The sequence below is a fragment of the Vulpes lagopus genome, unplaced genomic scaffold (assembly GCF_018345385.1).
Source record: "Vulpes lagopus strain Blue_001 unplaced genomic scaffold, ASM1834538v1 ctg484, whole genome shotgun sequence".
Lineage (NCBI taxonomy): Eukaryota > Metazoa > Chordata > Mammalia > Carnivora > Canidae > Vulpes > Vulpes lagopus.
The window spans coordinates 2,315-18,698 of record NW_024570858.1 but is presented as its reverse complement, the minus strand read 5'-3'; the positions used below and the strand labels follow the sequence as shown (position 1 = coordinate 18,698).

At 42.2% G+C, this 16,384-nt stretch overlaps 1 non-coding gene across 1 annotated transcript; it reads right to left on the bottom strand.

Moving 5' to 3' along the window:
* On the bottom strand, positions 1-107 carry LOC121483905 (the record flags this gene model as incomplete). The annotated part of the gene is made up of 1 exon (XR_005985893.1): positions 1-107. It is a non-coding gene; the product is annotated as a U6 spliceosomal RNA (small nuclear RNA).
* Between the last annotated feature and the right edge of the window lie 16,277 nt (positions 108-16,384).

Here is a 16,384-nt window from a genome sequence, read left to right as displayed (position 1 = left end):
AATTTGGAACGCTTCACGAATTTGCGTGTCATCTTCGCAGGGGCCATGGCTAATCCTTCTCTGTATCGTTTCCAATTTTAGTAATATGGTTCTGCCGAAGCGAGCACACAACTTTGACTTATTACATACAATATGAATCCCACCAAATAGATACTTTTGAAAGATGAGATTAATAAACTAAGCATGCTCTCTACTTTGATAAACAGGATCATGATGTGTAAATTATCTCAATTAACTGTAATAATTATCCCCTCTTTATAGACCAAGTGGGCTTTAGCCAGTTACACACAAGATGTGTATAATGAGTATAAATAACTTAGAGTCACAAAGACAGTGTTTTGGTGCCTCTCCTAAGGCTAGTCTGTCTTTTTTCAAGACTCTGGGGGGGGGTGGTTGCATTCATTCAAGCAATATTGATGAGGAGCCATGAAGTCCAGGCAACATGATGGGCTAGTGATTAAAGAGTCAAACCGGGTGTTTCCTTCTGCAATTCACAGTTCATTGAAAGAGAATGTGTAAATACCTAGTTGTAAATCAACTTACGAAGGGTAACCAGTAGAGCTCTTTTTTTTTTCTTTAATTACTTTTTTATTGTGTTTAATTTACCACATACAGAAAAACACCCAGTGCTCATCCCGTCGAAGTGTCCACCTCAGTGCCCGTCACCCATTCCCCTCCAACACACCCCCCCTCCTCCCCCTTCCACCACCCCTAGTTCGTTTCCCCCGAGTTAGGAGTCTTTATGTTCTGTCTCCCTTCCTGATATTTCCCAACATTTCTTTTCCCTTCCTTTATATTCCCTTTCACTATTATTCATATTCCCCAAATGAATGAGAACATACACTGTTTGTCCTTCTCCGATTGACTTATTTCACTCAGCATAATACCCTCCAGTTCCATCCACGTTGAAGCAAATGGTGGGTATTTGTCGTTTCTAATTGCTGAGTAATATTCCATTGTATACATAAACCACATCTTCTTTATCCATTCATCTTTCGATGGACAACCGAGGCTCCTTCCACAGTTTGGCTATTGTGGCCATTGCTGATAGAAACATCGGGGTGCAGGTGTCCCGACGTTTCATTGCATCTGAATCTTTGGGGTAAATCCCCAACAGTGCAATTGCTGGGTCGTAGGGCAGGTCTATTTTTAACTCTTTGAGGAACCTCCACACAGTTTTCCAGAGTGGCTGCACCAGTTCACATTCCCACCAACAGTGTAAGAGGGTTCCCTTTTCTCCGCATCCTCTCCAACATTTGTTGTTTCCTGCCTTGTTAATTTTCCCCATTCTCACTGGTGTGAGGTGGTATCTCATTGTGGTTTTGATTTGTATTTCCCTGATGGCAAGTGATGCAGAGCATTTTCTCATGTGCATGTTGGCCATGTCCATGTCTTCCTCTGTGAGATTTCTCTTCATGTCTTTTGCCCATTTCATGATTGGATTGTTTGTTTCTTTGGTGTTGAGTTTAATAAGTTCTTTATAGATTTTGGAAACTAGCCCTTTATCTGATATGTCATTTGCAAATATCTTCTCCCATTCTGTAGGTTGTCTTTTAGTTTTGTTGACTGTATCCTTTGCTGTGCAAAAGCTTCTTATCTTGATGAAGTCCCAATAGTTCATTTTTGCTTTTGTTTCTTTTGCCTTCGTGGATGTATCTTGCAAGAAGTTACTGTGGCCAAGTTCAAAAAGGGTGTTGCCTGTGTTCTCCTCTAGGATTTTGATGGAATCTTGTCTCACATTTAGATCTCTCATCCATTTTGAGTTTATCTTTGTGTATGGTGAAAGAGAGTGGTCCAGTTTCATTCTTCTGCATGTGGATGTCCAATTTTCCCAGCACCATTTATTGAAGAGACTGTCTTTCTTCCAATGGATAGTCTTTCCTCCTTTATCGAATATTAGATGGCCGTACATTTCAGGGTCCACTTCTGGGTTCTCTATTCTGTTCCATTGATCTATGTGTCTGTTTTTGTGCCAGTACCACACTGTCTTGATGACCACAGCTTTGTAATACAACCTGAAATCTGGCATTGTGATGCCCCCAGCTAAGGTTTTCTTTTTTAAAATTCCCCTGGCTATTCGGGGTCTTTTCTGATTCCACACAAATCTTAAAATAATTTGTTCTAACTCTCTGAAGAAAGTCCATGGTATTTTGATAGGGATTGCATTAAACGTATAAATTGCCCTGGGTAACATTGACATTTTTACAATATTAATTCTGCCAATCCATGAGCATGGAATATTTTTCCATCTCTTTGTGTCTTCCTCAATTTCTTTCAGAAGTGTTCTATAGTTTTTAGGGTATAGATCTTTTACCTCTTTGGTTAGGTTTATTCCTAGGTATCTTATGCTTTTGGGTGCAATTGTAAATGGGATTGACTCCTTAATTTCTCTTTCTTCAGTCTCATTGTTAGTGTATAGAAATGCCATTGATTTCTGGGCATTGATTTTGTATCCTGCCACGCTACCAAATTGCTGTATGAGTTCTAGCAATCTGGGGGTGGAGGCTTTTGGGTTTTCTATGTAGAGTATCATGTCATCGGCGAAGAGGGAGAGTTTGACTTCTTCTTTGCCAATTTGAATGCCTTTAATGTCTTTTTGTTGTCTGATTGCTGAGGCGAGGACTTCCAGAACTATGTTGAACAGCAGTGGTGAGAGTGGACATCCCTGTCTTGTTCCTGATCTTAGGGGAAAGGCTCCCAGTGCTTCCCCATTGAGAATGATATTTGCTGTGGGCTTTTCGTAGATGGCTTTTAAGATGTCGAGGAAAGTTCCCTCTATCCCAACACTCTGAAGGGTTTTGATCAGGAATGGATGCTGTATTTTGTCAAATGCTTTCTCTGCATCTAATGAGAGTATCATATGGTTCTTGGTTTTTCTCTTGCTGATATGATGAATCACATTGATGGTTTTACGAGTGTTGAACCAGCCTTGTGTCCCAGGGATAAATCCTACTTGGTCATGGTGAATAATTTTCTTAATGTGTTGTTGGATCCTATTGGCTAGTATCTTGTTGAGAATTTTTGCATCCATGTTCATCAGGGATATTGGTCTGTAATTCTCCTTTTTGGTGGGGTCTTTGTCTGGTTTCGGAATTAAGGTGATGCTGGCCTCATAGAACGAATTTGGAAGTACTCCATCTCTTTCTATCTTTCCAAACAGCTTTAGTAGAATAGGTATGATTTCTTCTTTAAACGTTTGATAGAATTCCCCTGGGAAGCCATCTGGCCCTGGACTCTTGTGTCTTGGGAGGTTTTTGATGACTGCTTCAATTTCCTCCCTGGTTATTGGCCTGTTCAGGTTTTCTATTTCTTCCTGCTCCAGTTTTGGTAGTTTGTGGCTTTCCAGGAATGCGTCCATTTCTTCTAGATTTCCTAATTTATTGGCGTACAGCTGTTCATAATATGTTTTTAAAATCGTTTGTATTTCCTTGGTGTTGGTAGTGATGTCCCCTTTCTCATTCATGATTTTATTAATTTGAGTCTTCTCTCTCTTCTTTTTAATAAGGTTGGCTAATGGTTTATCTATCTTATTAATTCTTTCAAAGAACCAACTCCTGGTTCTGTTGATCTGTTCCACAGTTCTTTTGGTCTCGATATCATTGAGTTCTGCTCGAATTTTAATTAACTCTCTTCTTCTGCTGGGGGTGGGGTCTATTTGTTGCTTTTTCTCTAGTTCCTTTATGTGTAAGGTGAGCTTTTGAATTTGAGATCTTTCCAGTTTTTGAATGTATGCTTGTATTGCGATGTATTTCCCCCTCAGGACTGCTTTTGCTGCATCCCAAAGATTTTGAACGGTTGTATCTTCATTTTCATTAGTTTCCATGAATCTTTTTAATTCTTCCTTAATTTCCTGGTTGACCTTTTCATCTTTTAGCAGGATGGTCCTTAACCTCCACGTGTTTGTGGTCCTTCCATATTTCTTGTTGTGATTAAGTTCTAATTTCAAGGCATTATGGTCTGAGAATATACAGGGGACTATCCCGATCTTTTGGTATCGGTTCAGACCCGATTTGTGACCCAGTATGTGGTCTATTCTGGAGAAAGTTCCATGTGCACTTGAGAAGAATGTGTATTCAGTTGAGTTTGGATGTAAAGTTCTGTAGATATCTGTGAAATCCATCTGGTCCAGTGTATCATTTAAAGCTCTCGTTTCTTTGGAGATGTTGTGCTTAGAAGACCTATCCAGGGTAGAAAGAGCTAGATTGAAGTCACCAAGTATAAGTGTATTATTATCAAGGTATTTCTTGAGTTTGGTTATTAATTGGTTTAAATATTTGGCAGCTCCCACATTCGGGGCATATATATTGAGGAGTGTTAAGTCCTCTTGTTGGATAGATCCTTTGAGTATGAGATAGTGTCCCTCTTCATCTCTCACTATAGTCTTCGGGTAAATTTTAATTTATCTGATATAAGGATGGCAACCCCTGCTTTCTTTTGAGGACCATTTGAATGGTAAATGGTTCTCCAACCTTTTATTTTCAGGTTGTAGGTGTCCTTCTGTCTAAAATGAGTCTCTTGTAGACAGCAAATAGATGGGTCCTGCTTTTTTATCCAGTCTGAAACCCTGCGCCTTTTGATGGGGTCATTAAGCCCGTTCACATTCAGAGTTACTATTGATAGATATGAGTTTAGTGTCATCATATCTATTCAGTCCTTGTTTTTGTGGATTGTTCCACTGAACTTCTTCTTAAAGGGGAATTTTAAGAGTCCCCCTTAAAATTTCTTGCAGAGCTGGTTTGGAGGTTACATATTCTTTCAGTTCCTGCCTGTCTTGGAAGCTCTTTATCTCTCCTTCCATTTTGAATGAAAGCCTTGCGGGGTAAAGTATTCTTGGTTGCATGTTCTTTTCATTTAGGACCCTGAATATATCCTGCCAGCCCTTTCTGGCCTGCCAGGTCTCTGTGGAGAGGTCTGCTGTTACCCTAATATTCCTCCCCATAAAAGTCAGGGACTTTTTTTCTCTTGCTGCTTTAAGGATCTTCTCCTTATCTTTGGAATTTGCAAGCTTCACTATTAAATGTCGAGGTGTTGAACGGTTTTTGTTGATTTTAGGGGGGGATCTCTCTATTTCCTGGATCTGAATGCCTGTTTCCCTTCCCAGATTCGGAAAGTTTTCAGCTAGGATTTGTTCAAATACATATTCTGGCCCTCTGTCCCTTTCCGCGCCCTCGGGAACCCCAATTAAACGTAGGTTTTTCTTCCTCAGGCTATCATTTATTTCCCTTAATCTATCCTCATGGTCTTTTAATTGCCTGTCTCTTTTTTCCTCAGTTTCCCTCTTTGCCATCAACTTGTCTTCTATGTCACTCACTCGTTCTTCCACCTCGTCAAGCCTCGTCGTTAGGACTTCTAGCTTGGATTGCATCTCATTTAATTGATTTTTAATTTCTGCCTGATTAGATCTAAATTCTGCAGTCATGAAGTCTCTTGAGTCCTTTATGGTTTTTTCTAGAGCCACCAGTAGCTGTAAAATAGTGCTTCTGAATTGGCTTTCTGACATTGAATTGTAATCCATATTTTGTAACTCTGTGGGAGAGTGGGCTGTTTCTGATTCTTTTTTTGAGGGGTTTTCCTTCTAGTCATTTTGCTCAGTGCAGAGTGGCCAAAAACAAGTTGTATTGGGAAAAGGAGAAAAAGAGAGAGAAGGAAAGAAAAGAGAAAAAGAAAAAAGAGAAAGAAGAAAAAAATAGGGGAAAAAGAGAAGAAAAAGAAAGAAAAAGAAAGAAAGGAGAAAAAAGAAAAAAGGGGGGGGTGGGGGAAGCAATCAGAAATCAAGAAGAAAGAGAGAAAAAAAAAGCACAAAACAAAACAAAAAAAAAAAAAAACAAAAACAAAAACAAAAAAAACAAAAAACAAAAAAAAACCACGGGGGAGTATCTTCCGATTCTGTGTAGTTTAAGTCCCTTGACTTCCCTTGGAACTGGTCCGTCTCGCTGGTCTTCTGGGGGAGGGGCCTGCTGTGCTGATTCTCAGGTGTTAGCACTTGGGGGAGCTGCTCTGCCCCTGCCTGGTGCAGGGCTCGGTGGGGGTTGTTCACCCCGTGAGGCCCCGGGAGGAAGCCACAGTGGCGGGGGCAGCTCTGGGACCCTGGATCCAGCCCCCGCAGTAGCTCCGGGGCTCTCCTTCTGCAGGGCCTGGGGGCTCCGGGGCGGGGGCCGCTGATCTGCTCAGTTCCAGGCAGGAGCGTCCTTGCTGTCCTGGGCCCTCCCGGCCTCTGCCTGTCCCGGGGGAGGCCGGATCCTGGGCTGTGTCCCGGCGCCCTGTGCTCCGGGGCCTGCGCTGTTGGATTCGCGCTCCCGGCGGTGCAGCCCCCTCCGCGGAGCCGCCGCCCGAGCCTCTCCGAGCTGTTCCCGGAGCCGCGCAGCCCCCTCCGCGCGGAGCTTCTTCCTCTGCGCGAGCCGCCGCCGCTGAGCTGTTCCCGGAGCCGCGCAGCCCCCCTCCGCGGAGCCGCCGCCCGAGCCCCTCCGAGCTGTTCCCGGAGCCGCGCAGCCCCCTCCGCGCGGAGCTTCTTCCTCCGCCCGAGCCGCCGCCGCTGAGCTGTTCCCGGAGCCCCGCAGCCCCCTCCGCGGAGCCGCCGCCCGAGCCCCTCCGAGCTGCTCCGGGTCCCGCCGAGCGCTGCAGCCCTTAGGGAGCTCGGCGCACTCTCCGGGGCGCAGTTCCTCTGTTACTGTCCCAGGGAGCCCGAGGGCGTCCCCGCCTTTCTGGGGATCCTGCTCCAATTCCCCGGGGAGCCCCTTTCCGCGGGGAAGGTCGGTGGCAGCTCCTGCTCCTCCGGGACGGGGCTCTCCTGTCCTGGGACACTCGCCCCGGCCTCAGCCCGGCTCCTCGCGGGGCCCCTCCCCCTTGGAGGCCTTTTGTTTCTTTATTTCTTTTTTCCCCGTCTTCCTACCTTGATAGAAGCGCGAACTCTTCTCACTGTAGCGTTCCAGCTGGTCTCTCTTTAAATCTCAGGCCGAATTCGTAGGTTTTCAGGATGATTGGATGGTTTTCTAGGTAATTTGCTGAGGACAGGTGACCTGGAGACCCTACTCCTCCGCCATCTTGCCCCTCCCCCCACAGTAGAGCTCTTAAAGGATCACAGAGAAGGGGGGACAACTAGTTGAAATTGCCAAGTAGACTTCAGATAGGGTTGGCCTCTGACTTCAAAACAGGAAGAGGAGAAGGCTCTTGCCAAGCAGAGAAAGAGGCACAGAAATGTGAAGCCAAGAAGGAAGGTGTGGCTTTTAGAACTAGGAGAGTTAGTACAAGTTGATCTTCAGCCAGTAACATATAAATGGTTATTTGCTACTATGCAAATATGAAAATCCTATGGCCCCAATCCAGTTTTGTTATAGGTATTTATTATAGCTATAACTTTATTGGTGCTCCTCCATTTCCTACAAAGTTGTACTTTCTGAAAAGGAGGTTACCTATGAGACAAAGAGACATAGAAGTAGTTTAGGATCAGAAGAGGAAGGGTAGGCTTTCCTTGGACTTCCTCTCCATAAAACACTTTCTCCTCTAAAAATCTTCTATCAATCCTTCATCTCCTTCTAGCTCTGGCCCTAGTTCCTTTTTATCAGCCAATCTTCTAGAAAGGGTAGCTGAATCTCACTCAATATTGTACTCCCCCTACCTCAGTTACCATTTACTCATCAACACAAGTAATCCAGATTCCACCCTTCACTGTATCACTCAAACTGCTAGGACTAACGGTGTCCTGCCCATTCTATTTAGTACTTATCAGACTTTATCTCATAAGGGAAGCTGACACCACTGGCCACTCCTCTTCTGGGACCAGTCCCAGTGTCTCTGGTTCACCTACCTCTCCAACTCCACCTCAGACCTCGTAGTTGGCTCCTCATTTTCTCCTTGGCCCTGATATGCTCCTAATTCTCTTGTTGGGTTCTTTTCTCCTTCATCATAGTTTTCCTGAGTCATCTCATTTATTGGCTTCAGTACTATCTACTTGATGATGGGTCCCAAATCTATACTTTTTAGGCCAATCCACTCCAGAAGCCTGTATCCAAAATGCTTTTAAAAGATTTTATTTATTTATTCAAGAGAGACACACAGAGAGAGGCAGAAACATAGGCAGAGGGAGAAGCAGGCTCCATGCAGGGAGCCCGATGTGGGACTTGATCCAGGTCCCCAGGATCATGCCCTGAGCTAAATAAAGGCAGACGCTCAACCACTGAGCTACCCAGGTGCCCCCCCCCACATCCAAATTTTTAACTATCTATGGAAATCACCTGTGTATTTTCAAAACCTCTCAAATTTAAAATGCTCCAAACTGAACTATTTATCCTCCATCATTTGCAGTTAAACATAGTAAGATGAAGCCTTTTCCTGCATGCAAACCTTTTAAATGTTTAGAAAAAAAAGCACTCTGTCATCAGTAAATCTTTATTACCAAGTAACTGTAGTGCTATTTATCCAGAAGTCAAATTTACAGTTATTACAAACAGAAAGAAATGATCAAACAATGAATACTGAGGGGGAAAAAAAGTTATTGTAAAGTCCATTACCATAATTTCAAAGAAAAATCAGCTACTTTTTACCAAGGTACTTCATTATTATGTGTAAAACATAAGGTAATATTTATGTAATGATACATATTTACCTTACAGTGATTTCAGCAAGAAACTAGTATTAGCTTTTAAAGATAAAATATTGTCAAGTGCCACTGAGCTACTTTATCCACACATACAGAAAAATACAAACTCTGTATCTACAAAATGAAAATATCTATATGCATTTATTAATCATGAGTGTAGAATTTCATATTTCAATAACAACTGACCCTTGAATAATGCAGCGCTTAGGGGCACTCACCCTTTGCATAATTGAAAATCCATGTATAACTTTTGATTCTCCCAAAACTTAATTACTAATAGCCCGCTGGACTGGAAGGCTTACTGATAACATACAGTTGATCAACACACATTTTGTATGTTATATGAATTATATACTATATTCTTGCAATAAGTAAGCTAGAGAAAAGAAAATGTTATTAAAAAACCATAAGAAGATGAAATATATTTTACAGTCATGTACTGTATTTATCCAAAACAAATCCATGGGTAAGCAGACTCGCGCAGTTCAAACAGGTATTGATCCAGAGTCAACAATACTTAGGATTCCTGATCAACCTATACAAGGGCTGATTCCTAAGAGACAATATTCAGGATAAAGCATATAAAGCCAACTATTACAAAACTAACCACTTCTAAATATTTTTTAAACATTAATTCCTCATCAATAAAAAAATGTAAGCACACATGTACCTATACGCTATACGCAAATAGGGCCTTCCTAAAATACTACATATAAAACCCACAAAAATATATGCTTTTTAAAAGGTTGAAATTAAAAATTAGAAATTCTAGTTTCTTCCAATGGCTCAATGGATTATACAACCCCAGCAGACATTCCTCTTTGCACTCCACTGGTATAAGCAACTCTTACCTCCCACGTGTCTCCCAATGCTTTCAGCTGTACACATTTCTCAAAGCTGTGTGTACTTACGTAGAGTCTTAGCTGTTATTACCAAAGATAGCTTAAACTCACCTTCCCTCTGAAACCCATCAACATTGCTGGCCCCAGTGAACCATTACTTAAACCCTCTCACATTCCTTCTTTCCCAAAGGCTATTTCCCACAACTTATTTAAGAGCTGATTTTTTTTTTAAATTCAAAATCCCAGTAGCTAAAAAAAAACTTAAGGATGATATAAAAGTGAATGGCAATGTTATTTCCTCTCTGAAACACCTTAGAATAATGTGAGTGTTGCCTTAGAACACTCTGCCTTTGGAGGTTTTTTCTTCTATTTACAGTGTACTTTGGCTTTGCAAGAGCAGCTGATTAAATGGAAAGTTGCTCATCCAAAAGATGCAGCTTAGAGAAAAAAAGGATCGACAACCTCAATAATGAAAATATAAAATACCGATAAACCCCGATGTGAAAAAAAGCAAACTCGGACCCAAATCAAAAAATAAAATTATAATTTCTGTTCTATTTAAATTAATTCAGGACACATTTTACCAATTAAAAAATGACTAATTGACAGTAATAGGACGACAACACTTGTGGTCTCATCGGTACATACATTATTTTTGTAATTCTCAAAAACTGCAAAATAAAGCCTTAAGTTTCATAAAGCCAGTTGGCATCTAATATCCAGAACTTTTCAATGACAAATATTCAGTCCTTTTTTCCCTAAATTTAATATTTGACGGGCATAACTGCACTATGGGTGACATGGTACAAGGATTTTCTATCTTTACCTTAATGTGAGGTTGTTTGGTTACCAATTCCTATTTTTACTTCCCTTTCTTCACGAAAAACAGAAAAGTTTTTTTTTTCTTTTTTTTTTTTTTTTCTGGACAATCATATTGATCTATAGTATAAGGAAGAAATCTGTTCAGAATGACTTTGCTCTATTCCTCTGAGTTGGTAGTCAAAAAACATTTGTTACTCCCTGGATAGTCCTGTCCATCAGCTCAGGTGACGGTCTGCTTTAAAAAGTTAATAGCCTTAAAATCTACGATTTTTTTTTAATTAGACAAATACAAAATATCTATTCAGTGTTTCTAGTAAACTAATTCAGTATAGGAGGCTCTTTTACATTATAACCTAGTTTAATAAAATTAAGATTAAAAATTTAGTAATGTTTTTAGATGGCAATAAATCAAAGCAATTAACCTTCTCTTTTTTTTAAATATGAAGAAAGTAATTCAGGTATGGGTGATGAAAATACAGATATGTTGACTAAAATGTATCCCTGTAAGATTTTTTTTCAAGGGTATAATAAATTTGATTTTTGCCAGCAATCTTGGTTTAGTAAAATAAGCTTCTGCTATATACCTCGGAACTTTATTCTCAGTCTGGTTGCCTTCCTGATTACTAAGTCTTTCTAAATTAGAGCAAGCAATTTCTCTTTGTTTTACCTAATATTTGAAAATGGCAAAAAAAAATCCCCTGGGTCACTGAAAATTATCCTTTCATTCCAGCCGCCTGTTTCAAGTCAGTCAAAACATTCCAGACTTCAAAAGGAGGCTCTGCCTTCTTAGGCCATTTTGGTGTCCCTCTATGGTTGGCCTAGGAGGGATCGGTTATTTGGATAAATTAATTTCTGGAGCCTGCTGGCCTTCTAGAAGACCTCAATGTCTGACTGCAAATTAGTTCTACTGAACATGAAGAAATCCTGGACAGGCTAGAAGAAATAAATGGTGATAAAATCTAATACTACAATGTTTGTAATGTGATTTTATTCTGCTATGTAGCTTGTAAGCATAGTTTAATGTTGAATTAATATTTTAGATTTTTTTTTTTTTTAAAAGAAGGGCCATGAAAGCAGAAAATCAGATCAGTCTCCAAGTCGCAGCGAAAAAGGCTAAAAGCCAACTTTAAAATAAAACAGGAATCTTTTATGAGAACAAACAAAAACGTCCCCGTCTTCCACAAAATCAACTATATATTTACATTACAAATACAAACCCCAAAGTCGGCCACCCCCTCCTCTGAGACAGGAAGTCACGCAGTTGAATTATGCTTTAGCCGGGGCTGTGAATAAACTGTCAGGCAGCCCCTGAGTATGCCTCGTCCAAGTGCCTGAGGAGAGCTTATCCTGAAGGAAGAGAAGTCTCTGAGCCAAAACTAACAAACAGGGCCCCTCAAGCGGAACAATGGTCCAGAAAACTCAGCAAAAAGAAAATAAACTTCATTTGCAGTTTGTTTTTTTACTGTTAAGAGCTTAGCTACAACTCTATCAAGATTTTTAAGAAGGTAAGAAATTCCACACATAAGGCATTCTCACAGCTGCTTGAGAGTTTATAGTGCAAATGTATCATCTTGTCTTGCCAGGTCTAATCCACTTTTAGGAGATATGTATCTTTTCTTTCCAAAGTAAACAGAACCACACCTCTGAGAAAGAGATGAAGAACACTTCCTCTCCCCACCTCCCCCACCCCCCCACCCCCCCCCCCCCACCCCCCCCCACCCCCACCCCCCCCCCCGGGGCCAGAGTTCAGCTTGAGTGAGCTGAATCTAGCTCCTAGTCAATTTGTGCTAATGCTATCAAAGAGGTAAATGAAGATTAGAAATCAAGACTGAAGCTGGGGACATTTTTAGATCCAAAAGTATGTGCACATAAAATAAAAGAACCTAAAGTATAATATCCTCAAGAAATTCTTTAAAAATTTGTTAAAAATGCATGCCATTGGAAATTTAACAACTGCAGTTCATTGTCTTTGTTAGTTAGTTGCAAATATATTCTAGTTTCCAAGATTCCATGAATCTCAACATGTAATTAAATTTGCAAAAGTTTTAAGAAAATATTTATCACAAGATGGGACATAGATTAACTATTCCCCTTGTCCTATAGGTGGAACCTCTCTTTAAAAAAAGAAATATTTTTTTCTAACCCAATTAAGCCAGCATTACTTGGAGTTGAATCAAAGAGAATATATGTTATGTATATATACTATAATTAATAATAGATGGAAACAGCATTAACAAAAAATTTGAGAAAAAATACATAAAAATTGCTAAAACTGATGCTTTCCATTATATCCAAAGTGTGCTCAATATCACGCTCACATTTCAGTAACATGAATTAAGACTAATAAGATGATATATTTGTGAGTTTTATTCTAATGTAACTGAAAATACTACAGACTAATATTTTTTTCAAAATTTGGAACTACTCATGAGAAGTGATTTATATAAATGTCAAAAAACAAGAGAAATAAAAAATACTTAAAGGTAAAATAAAGATACATCTATAGATTCCCTATAGAGATTTATAAAAAAATTTAGGATGCATGGAAAAGCAGCATCTATTACCTAGAGAAATCACTGTAGAATTCTTTTTTTTTGTAAAACTTCAGGTGGGGGAAATAGGGTTCAACATATCTTTTTAAATGATCAAAATCTACACATACTTATTTTTCTGCCAAAGTGCAAAAAGAGTTAGATGAATTACTTTGTATTTTCTGAACATTTCACAAATAAGCCCGGGTTTATGTTTCTCTCTCAAGGCTGCACATATTATCAAAGGTTCTTCTTTTTTCAACAATAGTTAGCTACATTTCCCATTTTAAGATCAAATTTATAACTATTGATCGAAACTTCTGTTAAAAAGAGAGAATAAGAAGAGAAGGGGGGAGAAAGGAAAGAAAAAAACAGATTATTACTTCAAGTGAATATATAACAAGCTAATGTTGGACCCTGGCTCCGGGTCCCAACGGTCCGGTGGACCCCCCAGAGACTCAGACCCCAGACAGGCAGATGAAACAAGCAAGAGGGTTTATTGGACGTTTGCGCAAACGGGCTCTCCGAGGTGGCAGAGCCCCGATTAGCAATTACGGGCATCTTTTAAAGGCAAAAAAAACGCGGGAGAGCATAGCTTCGGGTTATGACATCATTGATTTCTTTGAAGGTCAGCACGACCATGTTCAGGGACTTTCCCAGTCAGGGCGAGGGGAGATAGTTTCTTTTTTTTTTCTCGCAAAAACAGAATGTTTTTGTTTCTTGAATTCTTATCCCGGAAAAACAGAATGTTTTTGTTACTTGAATTCATGGGAGGCGCCTGGATGACTGCCTCAGGGTTAGGCCTTGTCCCACTTGCAGGTGGGGGGGGGGGGGGTTCTTCATTCCCTCCTCTTTGTTTGGACTGATTTTTAAAAATTAAAATCTTAGGAACTTTTATTTCTTCGTTAGAAGGGCCCCCGATATTGTTGAGTTAGTTTCCAGAGCTTGGGTGATGGACAATCTGTCTCGGATGAAATGGGCAGCCAGTTGAGGATGCAGGGGCCGAAAGTTAGCAGCAGGAGCAGGATAACTAGAGGGCCCCTAATTAAGGGTTTTCCATTTGTTAAACGCCGGGTGGAGTATAGTTAGCCTTGCAGTGATGTAATCCCAGGAGGAGGAGGGCCTCCATTTCCCGTGTCTCCCGTAGTCTCGCACCCCCAATTTTTACAATAGAAGTATTCCCCCCCTCCACAGGTGGGATTTAGCCTGCGATTCTGTGGTACCCCGGGGCAGACATAAAAGGGAAGAGTGCTGAGCAAAGGCCCTTCTGTCAGGCGTGCCACATCCTCCCCATGGGTCTAATCCCAGTCGCCCCAGGGGGGTTTCTTCTGGTCGGGGGCCCTAGAGGTGTCGAAGTATCCCCCTAGGTCCCATGGGCTGGGGGCCCTATTGTTAGTTTACATAGGTCAGGATATAGATTAGGCCACCAGGTTCCCACGGGGGCGGTCTTAGTTGTGGACCCGACCTCGTCACCCCCAGCCGTTAGTACTGCCAGGTTAACTTTTGGGGGCATGAGGGTTACCCTTGGTGTGGGAGAAGAGCACTAGGAGAGGTGGAAACAACAAATTGTCACTGGACAATTTTTGAAAGTCTTATCTTGAATGGGTTTTGGGTGCGGTGGAGCTTCCATTGGGGTGCTCGCCCGATCCGTCCTGGCTGGCGTCAGCGGTGTTCGTTGATGGGGGGCGCTTTCGTGTGAGGCGTGGACCCAAGCAGTAATACCGTCTACTTTTAGGGCAGTTGGGTGGTCAGTAGTACGATGTACGGGCCCTTCCAGCGGGACTCAAGGGTCCTGGACTGATGTCTCCTGACGTTTGGGCGGAGTCACCGATCTGGAATGGATGTGGGTTGGTTGCGTCTCCGGGGGGTAGACAGCTGCAAGGGGTTTCCAGATCTGGTGCTGGATAATCTGGGAGCGCCTTTAGCCTGTCCTGTAAACCGGGAATTAGCAGAGGGTCAATAGCAGAATCTAGTAAGTCCGTTACTGGTGGGGGAGTTCCCTAGAAAATCTCATAAGGAGTTAGTCCATGACATGTGGGAGTGTTCCGGACTCGGAACAGGACCAAGGGGAGGAGTTTGGACCAGTCTGTAGTGCCAGTCTCCAATGTCAATTTAGTTGGGTCTCTTTAATTGTTCTAAATTTATTCTTTCTACCTGCCCTGAGCTCCCGGGGTCTGTATGCACAATGTAATTTTCCCAATTTATCCCCCGTAATCTGGCCACCCAAATGACTTAAACCCGGGAGACGAAGGCAGGGCCGTTATCCGACCCATTACCTTGGGCAGTCCAACCCGGGGGAAAATTTCTCTAAGATTTTCTTGACAACCAACCCGGGCAGTTTCTCGTTTGGTGGGGAAAGGGTTCTGTCCATCCAAAAAGGTATCTATAAACACTAGAAGGTACTTGTTACCAATTTACCTGCTTGATTTCGGAAGTCTACACCCCAATTTAGTTCCGGGTCTTCTCCCTTATTCTATTTCCCCAGCTTTTGAGGTGTTTGGCATTTACCTTAGCACGGGGTAACAAGCCCCGGTTACCTGTTGGACGGGGAGGGGAGGGGGGGGAAATGAAATAGGTCTGATCCTCTCTCGGGAGGAGTTTTTTTAATTTTTGGTCCGAGGTGAGTCCACCGGTAGAGGTGATTACCAGTTCTTTGGCCCTTTGCTGAGGTAGGCATTTTTTCCCTTTGGGTGTTTCCAGACCCTTTTGTTCATAATTCGCCCCTATTTGCTGGACAATACCATCGCGTCTGAGTATTCGAGAGAGAGTTCCCTGGGTCTGACACCCTGGTCTTGTAAGAGGGGGGGGCCTAGAGCAGCGGCCCGTGCTGTTTCCGGCCATCCTGCCCCTCAGCTAGGGGGTCGGCCTCGCTGATGCCCGGGACATAAATTAAAAATTAATTTTCTCGGCAGAAAAAGGAATGGAAAAGTTTTTGTATTTTTCCTTTCTTAGTTTTTTCCTGCAGGGGGCAGAGACCCCTTCTTGGGTAAATTTTCCATGAACATGGGCATTGCAAAAGCGTACCTACTATCATAAAATGTTGACCTTCTTCCTTAGCCTTTTTTAGGCCTGAGTTAGGGCTAGAGCCCCCCCTTTGGCCAAGTTCCGGGGCTTTGGGGACAGGCCCAGATGCAGTTTTTTTCCCTTTTTTTTTTTTAAACCCCCGCCCCCCCCGGCTTTGCGCTCACCTTTTTGTAGAAAGCTGCTTCCATCAGGTCCCCGGGTGCTTCACACTGGGAAAGGCTGGGCCTCAAGTCCCCCCGGTGCCATGTACCTCAGCAGGACTGGTGGCGTCATGCTTACCAGGGCAGGGACTCGGTTTCGGGGAACAAGGGGGGGGAGTTTTTAAATTCCCGGGGGGGGGCACCCTTTGGCCCCAAGGGAGGTTGTCCTGAGAATCCCATCTCAAGACCCTTTTTATTCAAAGGCAAAAATGGGCGGGGTTTTTGAGAGTTAAAACCTTTAAATGCAAAAAAAATTTGCATCTTTTAGATCAAAAAACCAAAAACCAACGTGGCTGGGGAAAGGTGCTGAGTAAGTTGTAGGGTTTCGGCACCGTGGGGTGTATGTCCTCCCCCCTTTTCATTTTTAAC